The sequence below is a fragment of the Lemur catta genome, chromosome 2 (genome assembly GCF_020740605.2).
Source record: "Lemur catta isolate mLemCat1 chromosome 2, mLemCat1.pri, whole genome shotgun sequence".
In the NCBI taxonomy this organism is placed as follows: Eukaryota; Metazoa; Chordata; class Mammalia; order Primates; family Lemuridae; genus Lemur; species Lemur catta.
In genome coordinates, this window is record NC_059129.1 from 21,119,205 (window position 1) to 21,142,402 (window position 23,198).

The following is a 23,198-nucleotide window of genomic DNA, read 5'->3' on the forward strand; positions in this document are numbered from 1 at the left end:
TACCTATTTAAAAGAACTTTCTCAACTTAGTGGGATAGATACATAATGGTACATATCTTTTTTTTTTTTTTCCCCCTGTTCCCCACAAGAATATAAACTTCATGAGGGCAGGAACTGCATTTTGCTCCTTGTTCTATCTTTTCTTTGGTACATAGGTGCTCATATATTTGCAAAATGGAAGCAGGGAGCAGTGAAATTATTCTTACAGATCTTGTCTTGGAAGATTGAAAAATAAAATGTCTGTGGAGGGAGCAGTTGGTCAGAGAGAATAGTGAAATATGTGACTTTCCCTTTCCCTGCAGTAGTAAGTGTTAAGGAATAAGACAAGTATCGAACTTTCAAATTAATAAGAAAAAATGGAATGAAATGGAATTCCTACTGGCCAAACCAGTAGGAATTAGGAAAAGTGGAAACAGTACGGAATAGCAAAGTAAGATGAAGAAATGGGAATGGGCCAGAGACTTCCTGTTTGAACAAGATGAAGCTGTCCCATTCTCAAGCACTACCTTCTTACAGCTCAAAATCCCTGGACTTAGTATAACAAGGAAGCGCAAAGGAAGATGGTAAAAGGTGGAAAGAAGACTGTGGACAGTCCTAGAGTTCTGGGGACTTGTGAAATGACAAGGAGTAAGTCCCCTGGGTTTCCTTATCCTCCCATATGTCCAGTACAGGGTGCTGTAGAAGCCACCAACCCTGAACCACTAGTAGTAGGCACAAACAATTTTCTGTTCCTGTAGCCAAAGGAATAGGGGAAGGGTGGCCTAACAAACTCGTCAGGACTCACCCTGATCCAGCTAAACACCCAAGGGAACTGACCCTCTCCCCTCCCAGGGTTCAAAAGCAGGCAGCATGCTCTGGTTCCCCACCCAGAGGTTGGAGGCATGCCTGAGCCAGGGAGCTTAATCTTTCATTTCTTGGCTGAGAGAAACAGGTGGTACTTCACTTTCCCTACCAGGTATTGACAGGGCCTTGTGGGGGGCTGATCTTCTACCCTGTGCCTAGGAGGAGAAGCAGGTGATGCTCCAACTTCTCTGCCCAGGGTAGTGTCAGCAAGATGCAGCTTGGAGTGGAGTTCCCAGCTCCAGTGTGGTGGTGTAAGTAGGGGCAACTTACCACTACACTTGACCACTCCTGTGCCCATGTCTCCTAGGGGGGCGGGGAGCCTCCACGTCCTCTGGCATCTAAAAGGTACAAGGAGGGAGGGCGGGCTAGTTGGCACTCTCCTCCCTCTGCACACTGTGGTATAAATAGGGCCCATTGGGGTGCTGAACTTCCACTCCTGTCATATGCAGCAACAAAATGGTATGACTTAGCCCTTAGGTTTCCCCCTCCCTGGTGCTAGCTTAGCCCAAGGGAGAGCTGATTTTAAACAGAGGCAACAGAAATGGTGAATTGGAGTCACTTGGCTGGGAAGGTGTCAGTGAGCTGAACTTTTATCTGTCTGCAACAAGGTGGTATGAGTTAGTACCTCTCTTTTGTCAGGGTGGTGGGGAAGGGAGGGCCTAGCAGGTAACTGAACATGCATACCCATTCATCCCTGGTATTATGCCTTTAAGAAGGGAAACTGCCTGCTAAAGAAGATTAAAAATAGGATTCAAGGGTTCTTAATACCAAAAATATATAGGATACAGTTAAACAATCACTTATACCAAGAACCAGGAGAATCACATGTGAATGAGAAAGGACAATCAACAGGTCCGTTAACACGCTTATCTGACAAGGATTTGAAAGCTGCTATGATAAAAATGTTTTAACGAGATATTACAAATTCTCTAAACATAAATTAGAAAGTCTCGGCCAAGAAATAGAATTCTTAAAAAACAAAAAACCAAAAGAGAATTAGAGAACTGAAAAATAACAAAGTGAAAAAATTACTGAATGAGCTCAATAAGAGTGGAGATGACAGAAGATAGAACCTGTGAACTGGGAAACAAGTGATTAGAACCTACCCAGTGTGAACAACAGAGAAAACAGACAAAAAACAAATTGAGTCTTGGAGACCTCTGGGACGATAAGAAAAGAGATGACAGTTGTGTCATTGTAATTTCAGAAGGAAAGGATAGAGTGGGACCAAAAAAGTATCTGAAGAAACAATCTGATAACCTCCCAAACTTGTGAAAGACATAAAGCTGAGTGAATCGAAGAAGCTGAGTGAATCCCAAACAGGATAAACCCAAAGAAATCCATGTCAAGACACATCATAATTATGCTTCTTTAAGCTAAAGATAAAGGAATGATTGAAATTAGCTGGAATTAAACAATGTATTACTTACAGGGGAAAGCAAATCCAAATGAGAGGAACTTCTCATCTGGAGTTAAGGCGGCCAGAAGGGAAGTAGCACAACATTTTTCAAGTGGAAAAAAAAAGAATCAGTAACTACATATTCTTTATGCAGCAAAAATCTTTCAGGAGTGAGGGGGAAAGGAAAATCTTCTTGAAGGAAAGTGAGAGAATTTATTGCTAGCAAACATGCTCTTAAAGAAGTTCTTTAAGCAGAAAGGAAATGATAACAAGAAGGCTTTCAATTTCAGAAAGGAACGCTAGAATGGATAAATATAGGGGTAAATATAGTAAACTATCCTCATGAGTTTCTTAAATCATATTTGAAGCAAAAATTATGACAATGTGATGTGCTAAATATCTGCAGAGGAAATATTTAAGATAATTAAAGTGGGGGGAGGGTAAAGGAACCTAAATGGAAGGTATGTTTTCTATACTTGTAGTGATAAAAACGGTAACAGAGTGTGCCAAGTTATGTATGCATGTTGTAATCCTTAGAGCTGCCACTAAGACAGCTATACAAAGTGATGTACTCACACTATGAATGAATCCAGATGGATTTATTTTTTATTTAAATTTTTTTTTATTTCAGCATATTACAGGGGGTCACAAATGTTGAGGTTACGTATATTGCCTTTGTCTCATCCGAGTCAGAGCTTCAAGTGTGTCCATCCCTCAGATGGTGCTCACTGCACCCATTAGGTATGAATATACCCATCCCCTTCTCCCCCGTCCCATCTGCCTGACACCTGATGAATGTTACTACTATATGTGCACTTAAGTGTTGATCAGTTAATACCAATTTGATGGTGAGTACATGTGGTGCTTGTTTTTCCACAGATGGATTTATTAATATAAAAAGTTTACATGGCTGGGCACGGTGGCTCACACCTGTAATCCTAGCACTCTGGGAAGCCGAGGTGGTTGGATTGCTTGAGGTCAGGAGTTCGAGACCAGACCAGCCTCAGCAAGAGCGAGACCCCGTCTCTACTAAAAATAGAAAGAAATTATCTGGCCAACTAAAAAATACATACAGAAAAAATTAGCTGGGACATGGTGGTGCATGCCTGTTAGTCCCAGCTACTGGGGAGGCAGAGGCAGTAGGATTGCTTAAGCCCAGGAGCTTGAGGTTGCTGTGAGCTAGGCTGACGCCACAGCACTCACTCTAGCCCGGGCAACAGAGTGAGACTCTGTCTCAAAAAAAAAAAAAAAAAAAAAAAGTTTACATAACCCATGGGAAGATAAGGAGAAAACAGGAAACAAATAACTAAATGGCAGGTTTAGGCCTATCAATAATTGCCATAAATGTAGCTGGTCTGAATACACTAATTGAAAGGACAGATTGGTACAAAGAAAACATTCAAAATCATGCTGTTTTGAAGAAAGTCACTTTAAAACAATACACAGGTAGGTTGAAAATTAAGAGTGGAAAAAAGATAGGTCATACAAACATTAATTTGAAAAAATAGGAGTGACCATATTAATACTAGAAAAGGTAAATTTCAAAGCAAAGAAAATTATGAAAGGCATATAATGATAAAAGGGATCAATCCATTAGGAAGACATAATGCTCCTAAATGTGTGCATACCTAACAGAGCCTCAAAATACATGAAGCAAAACTGATAGAGCTAAAATAGATAAATTTAATATCTAAATTTAATAAATCAGGTACTCTCTATATACAGAAATTTAAATTGGATAAAGTTGCAATCTTTAACACCCCACTGTCAGCAATTGTTATAATTACTATGCAGGAAATCAGCAAGACTATAGAACTTAACAGTCAACTAAGGGAATCCAATTGACATACTTAGAATACTCTACTTCTAAACAACAGAATATACTATTTTTTCAAATGCCTATGAAAGGGGCTAAAAATTTTTAAAAGGTTTGAAATCCTACAGAATATGTTCAGTGACAATAATGGAATCAAACTAAGAATGAAAACAGAAAAATCTCCAAACCCTTAAACACATTTATAAATAATCTCAAAGGGAAACTTTAAACACATGAAAACGAATGAAAATACAATATACCAAATATGTGGGATGTAGCTTAAAGTAGTGCTGAGAGGGGAACTTATATAGCACTAAGTGATTATATTTGAAAAGAAGAAAGGTCTTAAATCAATCTAGGCTACCTCAAGAAACAAGAAAGAAAAAGAACAAGATAAAGCCAAAGCAAACAGAAGGAAGTGAAGAGCAGAAGTCAATGAAATTGAAAATAGGACAGAAAGAAATCATAAAAAGCTGTTTCTATGAAAAGAGCAGTAAGATTGATAAACTCCTAGGAAGACTGCCAAAGATAAAAAAGGCCCAAATTGCAAAGATCAGGAATGAAATAGAGGATATCACTACAGATGCAGCAGCTGTTAAAAGAATAATATTTAATAAGATAATGCTACAAACAACTTTGCACACATAAAGTTGACAACTTAAAGGGAATATCTTTAACTTAGTTTTTAGTTTTAGTTTTTCTTGAAAATAAAACAAAAACTATATACTAAAACCTACCAAAACTCAACCAAGATGAAAAAGACAACCTGAATACAGGCATACCTCAGACACACTGTGGATTCAGAGTACAATAAAGTGAGTCACAAAGTTTTTGGTTTTTTTTAGTGCATATAAAAGTTGTTTACACTGTAGGCTAAGTGTGTAGTAGTATTGTACATATTGTAAAAAAACTGTAATTATGGCTAAAAATAACAACTATAGACTTGCTCAACAATGTTGCTACAAGTCTTCTATTTATTTAAAAGCAAAGTATTTGCAAAGCACAATAAAACAAGATATGTCTGTAGGGTTATAGCTATTGAAGAAATTGAATTCTTTCTCTAAATGCTCCTGAAAAGTAAACGTCTGGGCCCAGATGATTTCACTGGAGAATTCACCAACATTTAAAGAATTAACACCAATTTTATTCACTTGCTTCCAGAAAATAGGAAAGACTTATGAATTCATTTTAGAAGCCTAATATTACCCTGACTGCAAAATCAAAGACAGCAAAAAATAAAAACTTTCATAGTGCAGTATGTCTCATGAACTTAAAAGGTATGGTCCTCAACAAAATATTAGCAAATCAAATCCAGTAATATATAAAAAATACTTAACCAAGTGAGATTTATTTCAGGCATGTAAGGCTGGTTCAACATGTGAAAATCAATGTATTTCAGGCTAAAGAAGAAAAATACCACTTGATCACAAAACATTTGACAAAAGTCAACATTCCTTCATGAATAAAAACTTAGAAAACTAGAAACGAAGAACTTTCTTGAGAGCATCTACCAAAACCCACATCTAAGACCATGCTTAATAGTGAAAGGTGGACTAGTCTTCCTCTTTAGCTTCAGAACAAGGCAAGGATGTGTACTCTTACCTTTCCTGTCCAAAATAGTACTGGGAATTCTAGCCGCTGCAATACAGCAAGAAAAAGAAGTAAAAGACATACAGATAAAAAAGGAACAAGACTATTCCTATTTATAGATAATGTAATTGTTGATATAGAAAATCCTAAGGAGTCTAGAAAAAACTCTGAACTAATAAGTGAACTCAACATGGTTGCTGCATACAAAATCAAGACCCAAAAATCGTATTTCTATGTCTTGACAAATATATATGGAAATTGAAATTAAAAACAATACCATTTACAAGTGTTCCACAAAAACATGAAACCAGTATAAATTTCATGTATAGAATCTTTGTACTGAAAATCATAAAATTCTGATGAAACAAATCAGGGTACCTAAGTAAATGTTGCTGCATACTGTGTCCACGTATTGGAAGATTCAGTAGATACAGCTGTCACTCGGTTCTAAAAATGTCAGCAAAGTGTTTCGACAGACATTGAGAAGAATATTAAAAAACTAGTGTGGAAAGACATAGGCCCTAGACTAGCTCAAACAATCTGAAAAAGAATAAAGTAAGTCGTTAGAGCCACTTGCCTGATATTAAGGCCTAACCTATAGTTAAGACACATAGATCAATGCAATGGACTATAGTACCAAAAAACACATTTACACAAATACGGACTAAGTCTTGACAAAGGTGCAAAAGCAATTCCATGACAGAATGGCCTTTTTAACAAATAGTCCTGGAGCAATTGAATGTCCATAGACAAAACAATGAAGTTTGACATAAACTTTATACAAAATCAAAATAGAACACGGACATAAATGTAAAATTATAAAACTTCTAGGGAAGAATAGAAGGTCTTCAGGATCCAGGAGTAGGTAATGAGTTCTTAGTCTTGGTACCAAAAGCATAATCCATGAAACAAAAAATAGATTGGAATCTGTTAAATTTTTAAAAACTTTTTCTCCATGAAAGACCATATTAAGAGAATGAAAAGACAAGCTACAGGATGGTAGAAAATATTTATAACCAATATATCTGCCAAAAGACTAGTATCTAGAATATGTAAAGAAATCTCAAAATTGAATAGTTAAAAAACAATCCAGTTAGAAAATGGGCAAACACATCGACTGACATCACAGTGAAGAGGACATTAAAGTGGCAGATAAACACAAATAAGGGTGTTCAACATCACTAGTCATTAGGGAGATGGAAATTGAACTATAGTGAGAAACCACTGCTAAATGTCTTACAGTGACATCATTAAATGCTGATGAGGATGCAGAGAACCATCACTTGTACATTGTTGGTGGGAGCGTAAAATGGTACAGCTACTCTAGAGAACAGTTTGGTAGTTACTTATAAAACTAAACATACAACGTACCATGTAACTCAGTAGTTGCACTCTTGGATGTTTATCCCAGAAAGATGAAAATACAGCCATATAAAAACCTGTACACAAATGATCTTAGAGGATTTACTTGTAGTACTCCCAAATTGGAAACAACCTTAGATGTTTCTTCAGTGGATGAATGATAAAACAAACCATGGTATACTATATATCAACATTACTTCTCCCGATAAAAAGGAACAAAGTATTGATACATGTAAGTGGATGAATCTCCACCTTGAGTGATAAAAAGCCTATTCTAGACAGTTACGTAGTGAATGATTCCATTTATATAAAATCTGTGAAATGACAAAATTCTAGAAATGGATTAGTGTTTTCCAGTGGTTAAAGACCAGATGAGGGTGGGAAGGCTGTCAGTATGGCTAACAAAAGGGCATCAGGAGGGATGCTTGTGGTAAGGGAAGTATTCTGTATCTTTACTGTATTGATGTCAGTATCCTGTATGTGGTATTGCACTCGCTGTTCAAGATGTCATTGTGGGGAAACTTGGTCAAGGGGTGAGTGAGATCTTTGTAGTATTTAAAATGACATGTGAATCTACAATTATCTCACAATGAAAATTTAATTAAAAAATTTGAATGGACTGAATTGTTGTAGAAGATAAGAATAGAAAGTGCCTTAAAAATACAGCTAATCACAAGTAACACTTCAATCAAATTGTTAAAGGGAAGATGAAAATAGAGATGGCTAAAACGATACCATACAAATAAACACAGAAAGAAAGCAGAATGGCAGTATTTGATACCAGATCAGTTGAGACATCTAGTTGAAAGCACTAAACATTATGGGAACATTATTGACTTTAAAAAGGCACCGTTTATGAAGAGATAACATTAAATATGTGTAGACACCAAATCACATAGTTGCTAAACACCTTAAACCATAAAAACTGAAAGTGCATGTTAACTGTCATAAATTTAGCTCAAACCGATAAAAGGAATGGCTCCATGAAAACTATATACAAGGAAACATCTATAGAATTAAATGTCTTCAGGATTAAAGAACACAAAGTAAAAAGTGGAAAAAAAAAAACTCTATACACCCAATTTAAAAAATGTTTTTAAGATTGTGGTAAAATACACATTTTAATTTTCCATCTTTACTATTTGTAAGTATACAGTGCAGTAGTGTTAAGTACATTCACATTATTGCGTAAGCAATCTCCAGAACTTTAATCTTGCAAAACTGAAGCTCTATAGCCAGCTGAGGATCCAATTTTTCCTATATTTCAGTTGCATGAGAAAATTTTGATTGATTTAAGTAGTTACTAGCTTTTTTTTAAATTGAGACAGAGCCTCGCTTTGTTGTCTAAGCTAGAGTGAGTACCGTGGCATCAGTCTAGCTCACAACAACCTCAAACTCCTCGGCTTAAGCGATACTACTGCCTCAGCCTCCCAAGTAGCTGGGACTACAGGCATGCACCACCATGCCTGGCTGACTTTTTCCATATATATTTTTAGTTGACCAGATAATTTCTTTCTATTTTTAGTAGAGATGGGGTCTCGCTCTTGCTCAGGCTGGTCTCGAACTCCTGACCTCGAGCAATCCACCTGCCTCGGCCTCCCAGAGTGCTAGGATTACAGGCGTGAACCACCACGCCCAGCCAGTTACTAGCTTTTAAAACCAGTTTCTCTTACAATTTCAAGATGTGCTTTGCTTGTATTGATACAGAAGCTTAAAAGAGAAATTGTAGGAAGTTTATTTCTGAGCTGAATAAAAATATAACAGCTGCTCTTACATTAATAAATAGAAATACCCCAAATTTGCAATAAAAATCAAAACTTTGTTATGATCTCAGAATACATGGATATTGTGTTCTCATTTGGTTTTGCAGGACTAAATATAATATGCTGAAAGCACATTTCAGTCAGATGTACCTAGGCCCTGTCTGGTGTATAATTAACTTGGCACATGTGTCTGGTGTATAATTAACCTGGAAATTATGTTTGGTGGTAAGTTCTGTGTAAATGTAAAACTTCAACAGTCCTAAATTCAGATGATGATGAGTGGTAAGCGTTTGTAGTTATGACATGAGTACTGCAAGTCATGTGCTTATACAGTAATAAGAAGAGATGCTTTATTTCAAAGTCTGCACAAACACAAGTTAATCTGACTACCCAGGGTTAGTGCTTTGGAGGACTTCTGTATGTAAAAATTGGGAGTTGTATCTATCTAATTATGACCATTGTGCTGTATTATAGATCTTAAATATATTGCAAGAAGTTAAGTGTTTATATAGAAGCCTTGAAGTGGTGCTGCAGAACCTCACGGCTCCACAGAATGTATTAATAATTTGATCAGTACTGTGCTGTAGTACATGGAAAGAATGTCATTAGGAACTGAATTTTGGATTTGGAGGATTTTCTCAGATTTACTGATTCTATAGTAAAAAATGCTTACATTGATATAATCTATATCCTGATTTCTCTAGGACATGACTTGTTCCAGATTAACAATATTTCCACAGCTTAAATATTTATCTTCAAAAGAACACATTGTTTGAAAAAAGATACTAGGGCATTATGCATGTTAAGAAATAAATGAGATTAAAAAGAGACCAAACTAACCTTTTTATTTAATATAAATCTATCATGTAAACAACTGAATGAAGTAGCATCATTTTTTGAGATCATATTTTCCTGAAAAAGTACGTAAAATCTTATATACTCAGTGACGTAAACACATTAAGTGTGTTTTACTCATACAGTTTTACAATAAGCATGATTTACAATGCAATTTTATTTCAATGGCAAATGCCATTCAGTAACGTAAGTTTTCATTTTCCAGAAAATTTTTTGATTTTGAAGATGGGAGTATGATAACCTCACTTATCAGGACCTGTAATATGTTTATAGAAACACACATTCCAGGAGGATGCCACAGCTCTTTAAAGATCCTTCAACATTATCTATTTTCCCTGTGGTTTTTCTTTTCCCTTTCCTGTTTCAGTGTTTCTCTGGAATATTTCCTTCTCTGTAGTAAATAACCTTGTACCATGAAATTTGAGATATTTTTCACATTAAATAGCTTCTAGTATTTTTAATCTCTTTAGGATGCACATTACCCTGCCTAGATTACTTGACTTGGGCTGCTGTCGTATCAGTGGTCAAATGTTCTCAGTCTGTTGGAATTACACTGCCATCACTCATTATAGTTACCCAATTCTTTTTTCTTTTAAGCATAATAAAATGATTCTTTTAGAATCTAAACTAAAAATCGTAAGCTCCCCAACTGACTAAACAGACCCCCCCCTCTTGGCCAAGGGAATGCCAGAGAAACAAAAACTGAGTTTCTGGCTGTGACTGGATGAGAGGTCAGACATGCCTCATTGTACCCCCTTCCTTTGGCAGTTCAGACACGCTGGACAGATGAATGTTAAAATGGAGATCCTAAGACAAAATGAACTCTGGCAATAAGATATCAAATTATAAACAAGAGCTAACACCATGAAAGCAAGGATTAACTCATGCCTGCAGCTCATCAATCTTGCTAAACAAGTCGTCTTGACACAAATATATTGTGGCTTACTTTCCAACCTGACTCTAGCATGACATCATGTGACAGATAAGTAGACCCCCTTTATCTTTAGTATTCCTTTCTACTGACTCGAAGCTTCTAGACAAAGGTTAATTCTTCCAACCCATTGCCAACTAAAGATTTATAAGCTCCTGCTTCTAGATGTCCCACCTTTTCAGGCCAAACCAATATATACATACTTCCCATGTATTTTTTAATTTTTAAAAATTTATTTTTTTTTTAAGAGATGAGGTCTCTTGCCCAGGTTGAAGTGCAGTGGTGTGATTGTAGTTCATTGCAACTTCAGCCTCCTGAGTAGCTAGGATTACAGATGTATGCCACCACACCTGGCTAACTGAAAGTTTTTGTATATATAGGATCTTGCTATATTGCATAGGTTCATCTTGAACTCCTGGCCGCAGGTACTCCTCCCACCTTGGCTTCCCATAGTGCCACTGCACCTGGCTGTTCTCCCATGTATTAATTTATGATTTTGTCTGCAATTCCTGTCTCCCTGAAGTGTATAAAACCAAACTGTAACTCCACCATCTTGGGCACACTTTCTTAGGACCTCTTGAGACCGTTTCCTTGGGCAAGGGTCACTCACGTTGGTTCAGGATAAACTTCTTTAAAATATTTTAGAGTTTGATTTTTCCATTAAGAAAAATTCCATTGTTAGATGGAATTTGTGCTTCTAGATAAACTTTTTGGGTCTAATTAAGATTTAGAGTCTTAATTTTTCTAAATTGCAACTTTGAATGCCCTATACTTTCCTGCTTAAAATCTTTCAGCAGAGTACCTGTTGTCAGAATAAAATTCAAGCTCTTGTGCATGCAAGACTGCTGCTCGCAATAAAGTTGGTTGAGCCTCAACTGTGGGTACCAGTGATGAGAATGAGTCCTGCCAGCCTGTCCTGCTACTCAAGATCTGGGGCTGGTTACGGAGTTTTCCAGTCCACTGAGAGGTGTCATACGGGCTAGTGGAGCTCCAGTGAGCCTTTATGCAAGGCTGTTCATTTGACCTTTGCCTTCTTCCTAGGCTCTACCTTACTGTCTCTCATTCCTGCCAGCACCACAGACATACTTCTGTGGTCTTGATATATTAAACCTGAAGTTTTCCGAATGTATCATGCTTTCTGGTACATCTGTAGTAATAATGAGAGCTAATGTTAGTTAAGCACTTACTTATGCCGGACACTTTACGTGCATTATCTTATTTAATTCTCACATCAAGAATGTGAAGGTAGGTGCCGTTATTGCCCTCATTACATACAAATGAGGAAGTTGAGGCATGGAGATATTGAGTAATTTGTCCAGGACCATACAGCTATAAAATGGTGGAGGTAGGATTTGAACCCAGGTTGTGATGATTGGGCCCAATTAGCTTTTGAAGCCTCCATCACTAGAATTTTAAAAGTTACTTTTTAAAAAATTTGCAGAAGTTTTCCTGCTTTCTAGTGATGGAGCCAAGGTTGCTTTTGAGGACAAAATGCTACTTTGAGAAGCTCACTTTTAAGTAGTGAGCTTAAGGTCTTTTGGTTATGTAAATTTATGTAAGACATTATTCTGAAGGTAAGACCAAACTTCTGCATGTAAAATCTAAGGAGATGTCCCCCCAACCCCACTGTTGAGAGGAGTTGTACTTCTAGATTGTTCGCTTTTAAATGAAGAAAAAAATTGCTGAACTGTCTGTAGGTCTTTAGGGATGTCAAAGGCCTGGATTTCTGGAAGATAAGTCTTAGGGGTGTGGTAAATGACTAGACTGTGACAAGGTGGAATGTAGACTCAGCAATTGAGCGTCTATGGCAGTACTCTTGTCTGTCAATAGGAGTAGAATTAAAAGCATACATCACATAAGGACAGCAGTATTATTGAAGGAAGACACTATTTTAAGAAAGAGTGAACACTGGAAAAGAACAATTAAGGCATACCAAGTATGGCTAGTTATATCTCTACTGGAAATTAGGTATGGCAAAAATACTAAAGGAGAATTAGTATTAATAGAAGACAATAAGAGACCACATGTGAAAAATTAGCAATGAAGCTGAGAGAATTCTTTATCCTCCTCTACTACAGAAATTGGAAAGAGTTTCACGTCATACACTAAACTCCTACAGTTAAATTCTTGCTGAGAAGACTGAACCTTCTCACTTCGGTTTGTTGCCATTCCCTCTGCTTGCTTTTTTTGTCCCCTCCATCAGGATGTTAGCTTACTAAGTAAAGTTGTCCTTGTCCTCAAAGACCTTGCTTGGATGCCACTTCTTCCAAGAATTCTCCAATTGCACAAACCAGAAATGATTTTTTATTCTTACAGCAACTTTGTACTACTTTGACAACACTTGATGTTAATCTGATATTCTGTAGCATATGGAATAGTATCTTTATAGATTAAAGAGCCTAATTATGCATTAGTAGTGTTCATATTGTGTACAATATGTACAGTGATACTTAGATGGTTGGAGACCTGCAAATACTGATGTGTTATAACTATGAGACACAGAGAGAAGAATATTCCCAGCTGACAGGCTTATAGAGAAGTTAGAACCTCTGGGTGAAGAGGCTGGAACAGAATGAGAAGATAATGGCTGCCAGTTGGAGACCGGGAACTTCCTAAAGCCACTGCTCTTACGCTGCCTCTGCCAAAAGTACTTGGTGAAGCCAGGAGCACGATAACTCTTCATCCACCTGCTCTCTGATTGCTGTAGTCAAAGCTGTGCCCTAGCCACTGGGCCTGAATGCTCTAAGGTGTTTTTCTATCCAGAAGACCTAGATATTTTCAACCTCCCTTTAGTTAGGTTTCTGCCAAATTCTTCAGGTCCGGAGGCTAATCCATCAGAACAGTATTATCTTGTGGCTTGAATTTTAATTTTGTTCTGAATTTAGTTTATATTCCTAAATGGCTTTACAAGTTTTTTCTGTCCATGCCCTTAGAGGAAGTTATGTGCTTCTGAACCTCTTGGGCACCGTTTTAGTAAATCAAGAATTCAGTTCACTGAATGGTACCTTTGTGATGTGAAAGAGTTAAAACAAGTTTCTTAAGTACTTTATTAATTCCTGGGGAATAATTTATGCATTAGAGTGTGGCTTAGTATCTAGCCAGTTACAAACACTACAGATTTTTCCCCCCCTTTTGGAAAGTGGGCCCCTGAAAACAAATGGAGGTTCAGCCTAAATGTAAGAATCCTGACTCATAAATACTTAAATATGTGTAGTGTTTAAATGAAAGAGGGATATTATAATAAAGATGAGGTGGATTCAAATCCCAGCTCCAGCCCTACACTTGTGTGAGACCTTGGTATGTTAAATTTTATACATTTTTCTCATGTCTAAAGTGGGAATGATGTTTTCATCATAGTACATAACCACTTTGCTATGCTGTCTTAGGTTTTAGTGCATAACCCAGGTGCACTGCCTGGGTTAAGTTCCTGGCTTCACTACTTGATAACTGTGATCTTAAGCAATTTAATTAACCTCTCTGATTCAACCTTTCCACCTGTTAACTGGAATAATACTAGTACCTAACTCAAAGTTGTTATGAAGGTAAGTGCTCAATAAATGTAAGCTGTTATTTTTAAAAAATACTCATTGTTAAGACTTTCTGAGCTGATCAGATGAGATAAATGATAAAAAGTACCAAGTACCATGCCTGGAAGCATAGTAGTAAACACTGAATAGAGGATAGTTTTTGCTATTAGGCAAGGTTTATCCGTGGAAAGTTCCAGTTTTAAGGTGAAGATGTAAAAAGCCACTCACAATATGAAATACTCTGATGCTTTGTGGCTTTATTTCTCATGCTTTTATGCTCCATCCTGTCTCTGGAATGCATGCCACATGTTTTTGTACATGTTTCATAGAGTTTATATGGCTGGCCTGTGCTGCTTTCTCCTTTTAAACCCCCTAGGCAGCAGTATCTTGAAGTGAACTTTTAGTTTTGTGATTTTCTTCATTTCCCTTCTGTGTCCCTATCCCTCTCCTACTTCTGCTGCCTTGTGGTTGCAATAATTATATAATAAAAGTAATTCTTACATAGATGTATAATTGTGACTCTTTGAGGGCTATGGTTTTGTGATATAGAGCAGGGTCTTACCCTTATTAGACTATGGTTCATTATCACTTAAGGGGAAAGTCATCCTTGGAGTCCAAAGAACATCACTCTAAGAATGACTCGTCTGAGAAAAAGGCTAGCTCCTCAGACTGGGAAAAGTAGGATAGGGGCTGGGAGGGGGAGGGTGGTGAGGAGAACTCTGGGTTACTTTAGAATGAAACTCTGACTCTGGGACCTGACTGTGACTGACAAGTGTCCAAGGAGGAGTTGCCCTGGCATGTGTCCAGGAGGAACCAGCCCTGTGGGAGGCAGAGAACTAAGAAAATTTATATGCCTTTTCTCCCAGTTAATCTGCCTTTTGTGAGTTGATTTTTCAGTCAACCCTCAGGAGGGCAAGGGGAACCTTTTTTTTTTTTTTGAGCAGAGGCGTATTTTTATTTTAGAAAGATTATTGTGGCTGTGGAGAGGAGATTGGGTCAGGTAAGCGGAGCAGAAGAGGCACAGGACAGTTGCAGCAGTTTAGGAATGCAATCAGGGTGGCAGGTGCACATGGAGTGCAGGGAGGATGGTCCTATAGACACTATAGGAAGTGAAGGTGTTTAGGATACGGGCTTGAGTGTGGGGCTAAGGGAGCCAGAGAAGGCATCTGCTCAGAAGATACGTGTCAAGGTTACCCAGCTAGAAAGTGGCAAAGCTCGAATGAACATGGTGGGGCTCTAGTGAGAAGCCAGTGAGGGAATGTCACAAAGTGTGGCCACTACAACTCGTTGGGCATTGTTGGGCTGTTAAAATAGCAGGTGAAGGATGAAGTTTCACTAGGGACTTCATACATCTCACATTTATGCCAGCTTTTTATGTACTACAATAACAAAAGTTCACACTGTTGGTTGATAAATGGGTAAGGTAGTCCAATAACAGTGAGTTTGGCTTGGAAGGGATAAACCATTTTGAGTCAGTATATAATGGATCAAAGGAAGAGAGAAACCCATCCTATCAAAAAACCATAACTGGATGAATATGTCATAAAGGGAAAAGATCATTTAACATTGAACACAGAGAACCAAGAATTGCACAAAAAGCACATCTAAAACAAGAATGCAGAAAGCAATAGAATGGAAAATTTCAGGCTCATTTTAATCAGAAAGCTGGTATGACTATATTGATATCGTTATCATTGATAAAATAGACATTAAGGCAAAGGGAATTAGAGATGAAGAGGATCACTACACAATGATAAGTTCAGTTCACCAGATGTTAGGTACAAATCATATAAAACAAAAATAGACAAAAATAGAGGGAAATGGCCAAATCCAAAATCCTAATGGAAAGTTTACATTCTTTTTGGAATAACTGATACATCTGGCAGATAGAAAATTTGGAAGGACATAGAAGATTTAAAAAACATGGTTAACAAATTTGACCTTACGAACATACATAGAACATTACATAGTTTCTGCACAACCCACTCTTTCAAACACGTGTAGAACATTTGACATTGATTATGTATAGAATTATAAATCAAGTCTCAACAAATTTCAAATGATTGAAATCATGAAGAGTTTTTCTTTTCCTTACATAATTACAACCATCATGGAATTATGTAAGGAATCAATCAAAAGATAATGGGAAAATCTCTATCTAGAAGTTATTTTATGGATTAACAAAGCTTCATAAAGTTTTGTAAAAGAAATGAAAAAAGTCATTTAAAAATATTGTTGAACCCAGTAACTGTAAAAAAAATGATCAGCATTTGGGAGTCTTTTTCTTGATGTCCAAAGATCCCCGTATTTTTGAGAACACTCATTTCCCCAGAGGCTAGTGATCATGTATGTTAGATTAGGGAAGTAAGTCTTGGAGCTAAATGGGTAAGAGATCATTACTGCTGGTAGCAAGGAGAGTGTGCCATGACCAGCGGGTGCGTGGATTTAGTGAAAACACTGGATTTACATCCAGAGTTTAATTCATTGGCTGTGGTCCCTGTTTTCATTTATTTAGAAGCAGAGTTTATAGTTGTGTGTCCTTGGGCCAACACTTAAGGAAATTTGAGGCTCAGGGAAGTTGAAGTAGATTACTTCTGTTTCCGTATTTAAATAACAACAGGTATCCTTAGTCTCTCACAGGCATGTTGTTTGGTGTTTGACCACGCCTTCCCATTTCTGAGAAAAAGATTTTTTTCAGGTTACTGATTGTTGGTGATCTAGGAAAAAAGCCCTTTTCTTAACCTTCCCTTGATTTTATTTTATTTCAGAGTATTAATGGGAGTACAAATGTTTTGGTTACATGAATTGTTTTTGTACAGTTTGAGTCAAAGTTGTAAGCGTGCCCAGCACCCAAATAGTGTGCATCGTATCTGTTAAGTGTGAATTTACTCATTTCCCCCCACCTGCTTGATTTCTGACGAGTTTTATTTCCTTATGTGCACATAAGGTGTTGTTTGATTAGTTCCAATTTAATGGTGAGTACATGTGATGTTTGTTTTTTTCCATCCTTGCAGTACTTCACTTAGGAGGATGGCCTTTAGTTCCATACAGCTTAATACAAGATGTATTAGTTCATTTTTTTATGGCTGAGTAGTACTCCATGGTATACATATACCACATTTTACTAATCCACTCATGTATTGATGGGTACTTGGGTTGTTTCCACATCTTTGCGATTGTGAATTTTGCTGTTATAAACATTTAGGTGCAGGTGTCTTTTTCATAAAATGTCTTTTTTTTTTTCCTTTGGTTAAATACCCAGTAGTGGATCAAATGGTAGATCTACTTTTAGTTCTTTGAGGTATCTCCATACCATTTTCCGTAGAGTTTGTACTAGTTTGCGGGCCCACCAACAGTGTATAAGTATTCCTATTTCTCCGTATCCAAGCCAGCATCTGTTGTCTGGCGATCTTTTTGATAAAAGCCATTCTCACTGGAGTTAGGTAATATCTCTTGGTTTTCATTTGCATTTCCCTGATGATTAGAGACATTGAGCTTTTTTTTTATGTGTTTGGCCATTAGTCTATCTTCCTTTGAAAAGTTTCTGTTAATGTTCTTGGCCCACTTTTTAATAGGATGGTTTGATTTTTTTTTTTTTTTTTTCTTGCTGATTTGTTTCAGTTCTTTGTAGATTCTGGTTATCAGCTCTTTATCGGATGTATAGCATGCAAATATTTCCTTTCAATCTGTAGGTTATCTGTTCGCTTTCTTGATTTCTTGGCTGTGCAGAAACTTTTTAATTAGATCAGGCTCCTTTTATTTTTGTTGCTCTGATAACGTTTGGGGTCATCTTCATAAATTCTTTGCTTAGGCCAATGTGTGAGAGATTTTCCAACATTTTCTTCTAGAATTCTTGTAGTTTCATGCCTTTAGGTTTAAGTCTGTTTTCCATCGTGAATTAATTTTTGTGAGTGGTCAGAGGTACACATCCTGTTCAGTCTTAGACATGTGACTATTGAATTTTCCCAGCACCATATATTAAATAGGGATTCTTTTCCCCAGTGTATGTTTCTGTCTGCTTTGTCAAAGGTCAGATGGCAATATGGGGATGGTTTTATATCTAGGTTCTCTTTTCTGATCCATTGGTCTGTGTTTTTGTTCTTGTGCCAGTATCAGGCTGTTTTCGTCACTACAGTTTTGTAATATAGCTTGAAGTCTTGTAAAGTTATGCCTCCCAATTTGTTCTTTTTGCTTAAGGCTGCCTTGGCTATTTGGGCTCTTGTCTGGTTCCATATGAAGCAGAGTTATTTTTTCTAGATCTGTGAAAAATGACATTGGTATTTTAATGGGGATTGCTTGAATCTGTAAATCACTCTGGGTAGTATAGATGTTTTAACAATGTTCATTTTGTTGATCTGTGAGCATGATATATTTTTCCACTTGTTTACACACTCTGCAGTTTCCTTCCTCAGTGTTTCATAGCTCTCCCTGTAGAGGTCTTTCACTTCTTTGGTTAAATATATTCCTAGGTATTTTATTTTCTTTATTGCCATTGTGAAAGGTATTGAGTCTTTGATTTAATTCTCAGCTTGACTGTTGGTGGTGTATACGAATGCTGCTAATTTGTGTACATTGATTTTGTAACCTGAGACTTTGCTGAATTTATTTATCCATTCCAGGAGTCCTTCTTTCCCCATTTGCATACCCTTGATTTTCTTCTCTTGCCCAATTGCTCTGGCTAGGACTTCACTATGTTGAATAGAAGTGGTGACAGTGGGCAGTCTTCTCTGGTTCCAGTTCTAAGTGGGAATGCTCTCAATTTTTCTGTTGTTGAGTATAATGTTGGCTGTGGGTTTGTCATATATGGCTTTTATAATTTTAAGATATGTTCCATCTTTGCCTGTTTTATTAAGAATTCTTGCCATGAAAGGGTGCTGAAGTTTGTCAAACTTTTCTTTTCTTTTTTTTTTTTTTTGAGTCTATTGAGAGGATCATATTGCTTTTGTTTTTGCTTCCATTTATGTGGTGCATAATGTTTATAGATTTGCATGTGTTGTAAATCCTTGCCTGTCTGGCATAAAGCCCACCTGCTCATGGTGGATTATTATTATTACTCTTCTTTTTTTTTTTTTTTTTTTTTTGGAGACAGAGTCTGACTTTGTTGCCTGGTCTAGAGTGAGTGCCTTGGCATCAGCCTAGCTCACAGCAACCTCAAACTCCTGGGCGTAAGTGATCCTACTGCCTCAGCCTCGCGTGTAGCTGGGACTACAGGCATGCGCCACCATGCCCGGCTAATTTTTTCTATATATATTTTTAGCTGTCCAGATAATTTATTTCTATTTTTAGTAGAGATGGGGGTCTCGCTCAGGCTGGTCTCGAACTCCTGACCTCGAGCGATCCACCCGCCTCGGCCTCCCGGAGGCCTAGGATTACAGGTGTGAGCCACCACGCCCAACCTTATTATTACTCTTTTTTGATATGCAGCTGAAATCAGTTTGTTTGGATTTTATTGAGAATTTTTGCATCTATATTCGTAAGGGATATTGGTCTGTAGTTTTTTTGTTATTATGTCCTTTCCTGGTTTTGGTATCAAAGTGATACTAGCTTTGTAGAATGAGTTGGGGAAGATTCCTTTCTCTCACTATTGTGAATTAATTTCTGTAATAGATATACCAATTATTTATAGATCTGGTAAAATTCAGCTGTGAAACCATCTAGTCTGGGACTTCTTTTGTTGTTGTTGTTGGAAGATTTTTTTGATTGCTGCTTCAATTTCATTACTTGTGTTGGTCTGTTCAGGAGTTGTATTTCTTCCTGATCAAGCCTAGGGAGGTTTTGTGTTTCAAGGAATTTGTGCATTTCTTCAACATTTTCAAGTTTATGTATATAGAAACTTTTATAATTTTCAGAGATGATATTTTGTATTTCCAGGATATTAGTTGTAATATCTCTTTTTTCATTTCTGATTGAGCTTATCTCAGGGTCTTTTCTGTCTCTGGTTAATCTAGAGAGAGGCCTGTTGATTTTGTTTCTCTTCTCCGAGAACCAACTTTTTATTTTGTTACTCTTCTGTAGAATTCATTTGGAATTGGTTTCATTTAGTTTTGCTCTGACCTTAGTGATTTCTTCTGCTGAGTTTAGGAGTGGTTTGCTTTTCCTTTTCCAATTCCTTGATGATTCATTAGATTGTTGGTTTGTGGTCTATCTGTCTTTTGGACATAGGCATTTAAGGCTATGAATTTTCCTCTGAGGACTGCTTTTGCAGAATCCCATGGATTTTGGTAACTTTTGTCCCCTTTGTCATGTAGTTTGAAGAATTTTTGGATTGCCATCTTTCATTTCCTCCTTGACCCAATTAATTGTTCAGCAGTAGGTTGTTTAATTTCCATGACTTTGTGTAGAGTTGAGTGTTTTTGTTGGAGTTTATTTCTAATTTTATTCCACCATGGTCTCAGAAGATACATGGTACAATTTTTTTTTTTTTAATTTATCAACAAATCTGTTTTGTGGCCTAGGAGATGTGATCAGTATTAGACAATATTCCATGAGCTGATGAGAAGAACATATGTTCAGTAGTTTGGGGGTAGAATGTTCCATAAATGTCGGTGAGGCCCATTTGTACTAGGGTCCTATTTAAGTCCATTGTTGCTTTGTTTCCTGTTTGGAGGATCTGTCCCATTCTGTCAGTGAGGTATTGAAGTCCCTAGGTATTAAAGTGCTGCTGTTTATCATTTTTTTTTTTTAGATCAAGTAGAATTTGCTTTATGAATTTGGGCACACCTGTGTTAGGTTCATAGATATGTAGGATTGTCATGTTGTCTTGTTGAGTTGTTCCCTTCACCTTTAGTAAAGATCACCTTTGTCTTTTGTTGATTTGAAGAATGGCTACATCAGCTTTCTTTTGGTTTCCATTTTCAGGGCATATTATTTCCTATCCCTTCACCTCAAGTTTGACTGAGTCCTTTTTGGTTGGATGGAGACAGCAGGTACTTAGATTGTATTTATTTTACCTGTTCAGCCAAAGGGGAGTTCAAGTCAGTCACATTTATTGAAAGAATTGTTAAGTGGGGTGGATTTCTATTCATCCTGTTGTGTAGAACTTTATTGCTTTTAGATCTTGAGCCATTGTGGTGTCTGGGCTCCGAACTTCAGTTTGGATGATTACATTGGTGGGTATCTATTGTGCTGATCACTGTATAATCTTACTAGGTATACATACTAAATATAAATGTGTGTAGTTTTTGAAAATTGAGGCAGTGTTTTCTCTCCTCCAGTCATCTTGTACCTTTTAAAATTTTTTAACCTTTTTTTGGTGAAATATAACACAAAGTGCATAAAGCCAGATGTACAGTTCAACCAAGTATGAAATAAACACCTGGGAAATCACAACCAAGATCAAGAAGTAGGACATTGCCAGCTCCCGGAAGCCCTCATGTTTGTCACTTCTCTTTAAAGATGAAGACAGTTGTTCCATAAGCTTGTCCACAAATTCCTGTGTTGTATTTCATACAGGTTAGGAGGCTACAGTTGAGAGTAAGATTCTGTCCTTTAATGTCTTGTCTTTGGATTTTAGTTTCCTCTTTCTAATGTTCAGTTTGTGTATATTCGGAAGATTTTCTTTGACCAAGAAAGTCGGTATAGAGTTACGTATGTCGTCTATAATTAGTTGTTACAAGGTAATGTAACTAAACGAAACTTTTTTCCACATTTTACAAATTTCATTTCATTCTGAGATTATTTCCTGATACTAATTTTAGAGATTGTACATTCTTCTATAGACATGATACATCTATCTTTTAAACATTTCCTTCAAAAATCTGAGCTCATCAGAAAAATACCCACTTGGCCATGTTAATCTCTTTAAGCATCTCTTCCATTTTATTGGAATCATGTGTTTGTGAAATCAATTTAATCTTTTAGGGACTCTGGGCTCCTCTGTTGAATGTATTCATACAGTCTTAGAGAATGTGACATTTTATGTTTTTGTGTCTTTTTCTTGCATCTACTCTTCATCAGTCTTTTTACTGTTCTGTTTTTTCCCCCTGCTTAGTTCTCTGTCCATTTCTCTTTCCTCCTCTCTTTCCCTGAATTAAACGTGACACAGAAACCAAGAAGTGCCCCACAAAACTAAATTTATAAGTAACTAATGGAATAGATACTCAGTTTGTCAAGCTGTGGCTGTGGGACTGAAGAGAAAGGGAAACAAGTTCATATGGGTAAAGAGTTGTGAACATATTTTTAGGACTGAGGGTACACATAATGTGACCACTGAGCATGTCATCTGTAGTGACAGTATCTTCTAAAAAACAAAACAAAAAAATAAACTTCGAACTTTCTTTGCTGTTGAATTTATGATTTGTGATTACGCATTTCTTTCCCCTTGTATGTTCTTAGTTATGCATAGTAGATGTATTTCTCAATTATATTTGCTTTAAAAGAAGGATATATTTAGTAACACAAAGAATGTAGCATTAATAAAACTTTAAGTCATTAATGATAGTCGTAGATTGATATGTAAGCTGCTGTTCCTGTTCATTTCTTGTACTAGAAGTGGTGATCTTTGACAGTTTGTTTCAATAGTAAGTTGTTTTAATGAGGGGAGAATACTTGGAACAATTAGCTAACCTAATTATTAAACTGTGTTAAGCTTACAGCATAAGGTATGACTCATAAAAAAGAGTTTTTCTGTAAAAGAAATCTGAAAATATAAAGAATTAAGTGCTCTCTGGAATTACTATGCAGCTGGAATTTTCTGTAGGATGGAAGATTGCAGCAGCACTGAGCATTGTTATTGATTTTGAAAATTAATCCAGTTGGCAATCATCCCTTAGAAGAAGTGATTTCTGAGACCCGTATATGTACTTGCACTCTATAGTAAATAAGAATATATCCTAGATGGAGCCAAAATGTGAGTTTTAAGCATTTAATAAAAGCATTAAGCATTTTAACTATTTTTCCCTTTTCAATAGAGTTAAATAATTGTTAGAGATGTGGTATGCCCATTTCTAGGGCATGGTTTGGAACAGTAGTGCAATTTTTCCCCAAGAACATCTTAGAGTCCTAGTTTACAGGTTGTGTTCCTCAGAACTCCATGAGTTAGTTTCCTCAGGGATCATTTTTGGTATTTTCTCCCATCATAGAACCTTATGGCATCACCTTGAAGACACAGTGT

General features: G+C 36.8%; 1 protein-coding gene across 1 annotated transcript in view; it reads left to right on the forward strand.

The window, feature by feature from the left end:
* SDK1 (sidekick cell adhesion molecule 1) overlaps window positions 1-23,198 on the forward strand; it is an 858,579-nt gene that overhangs the window by 36,082 nt on the left and 799,299 nt on the right.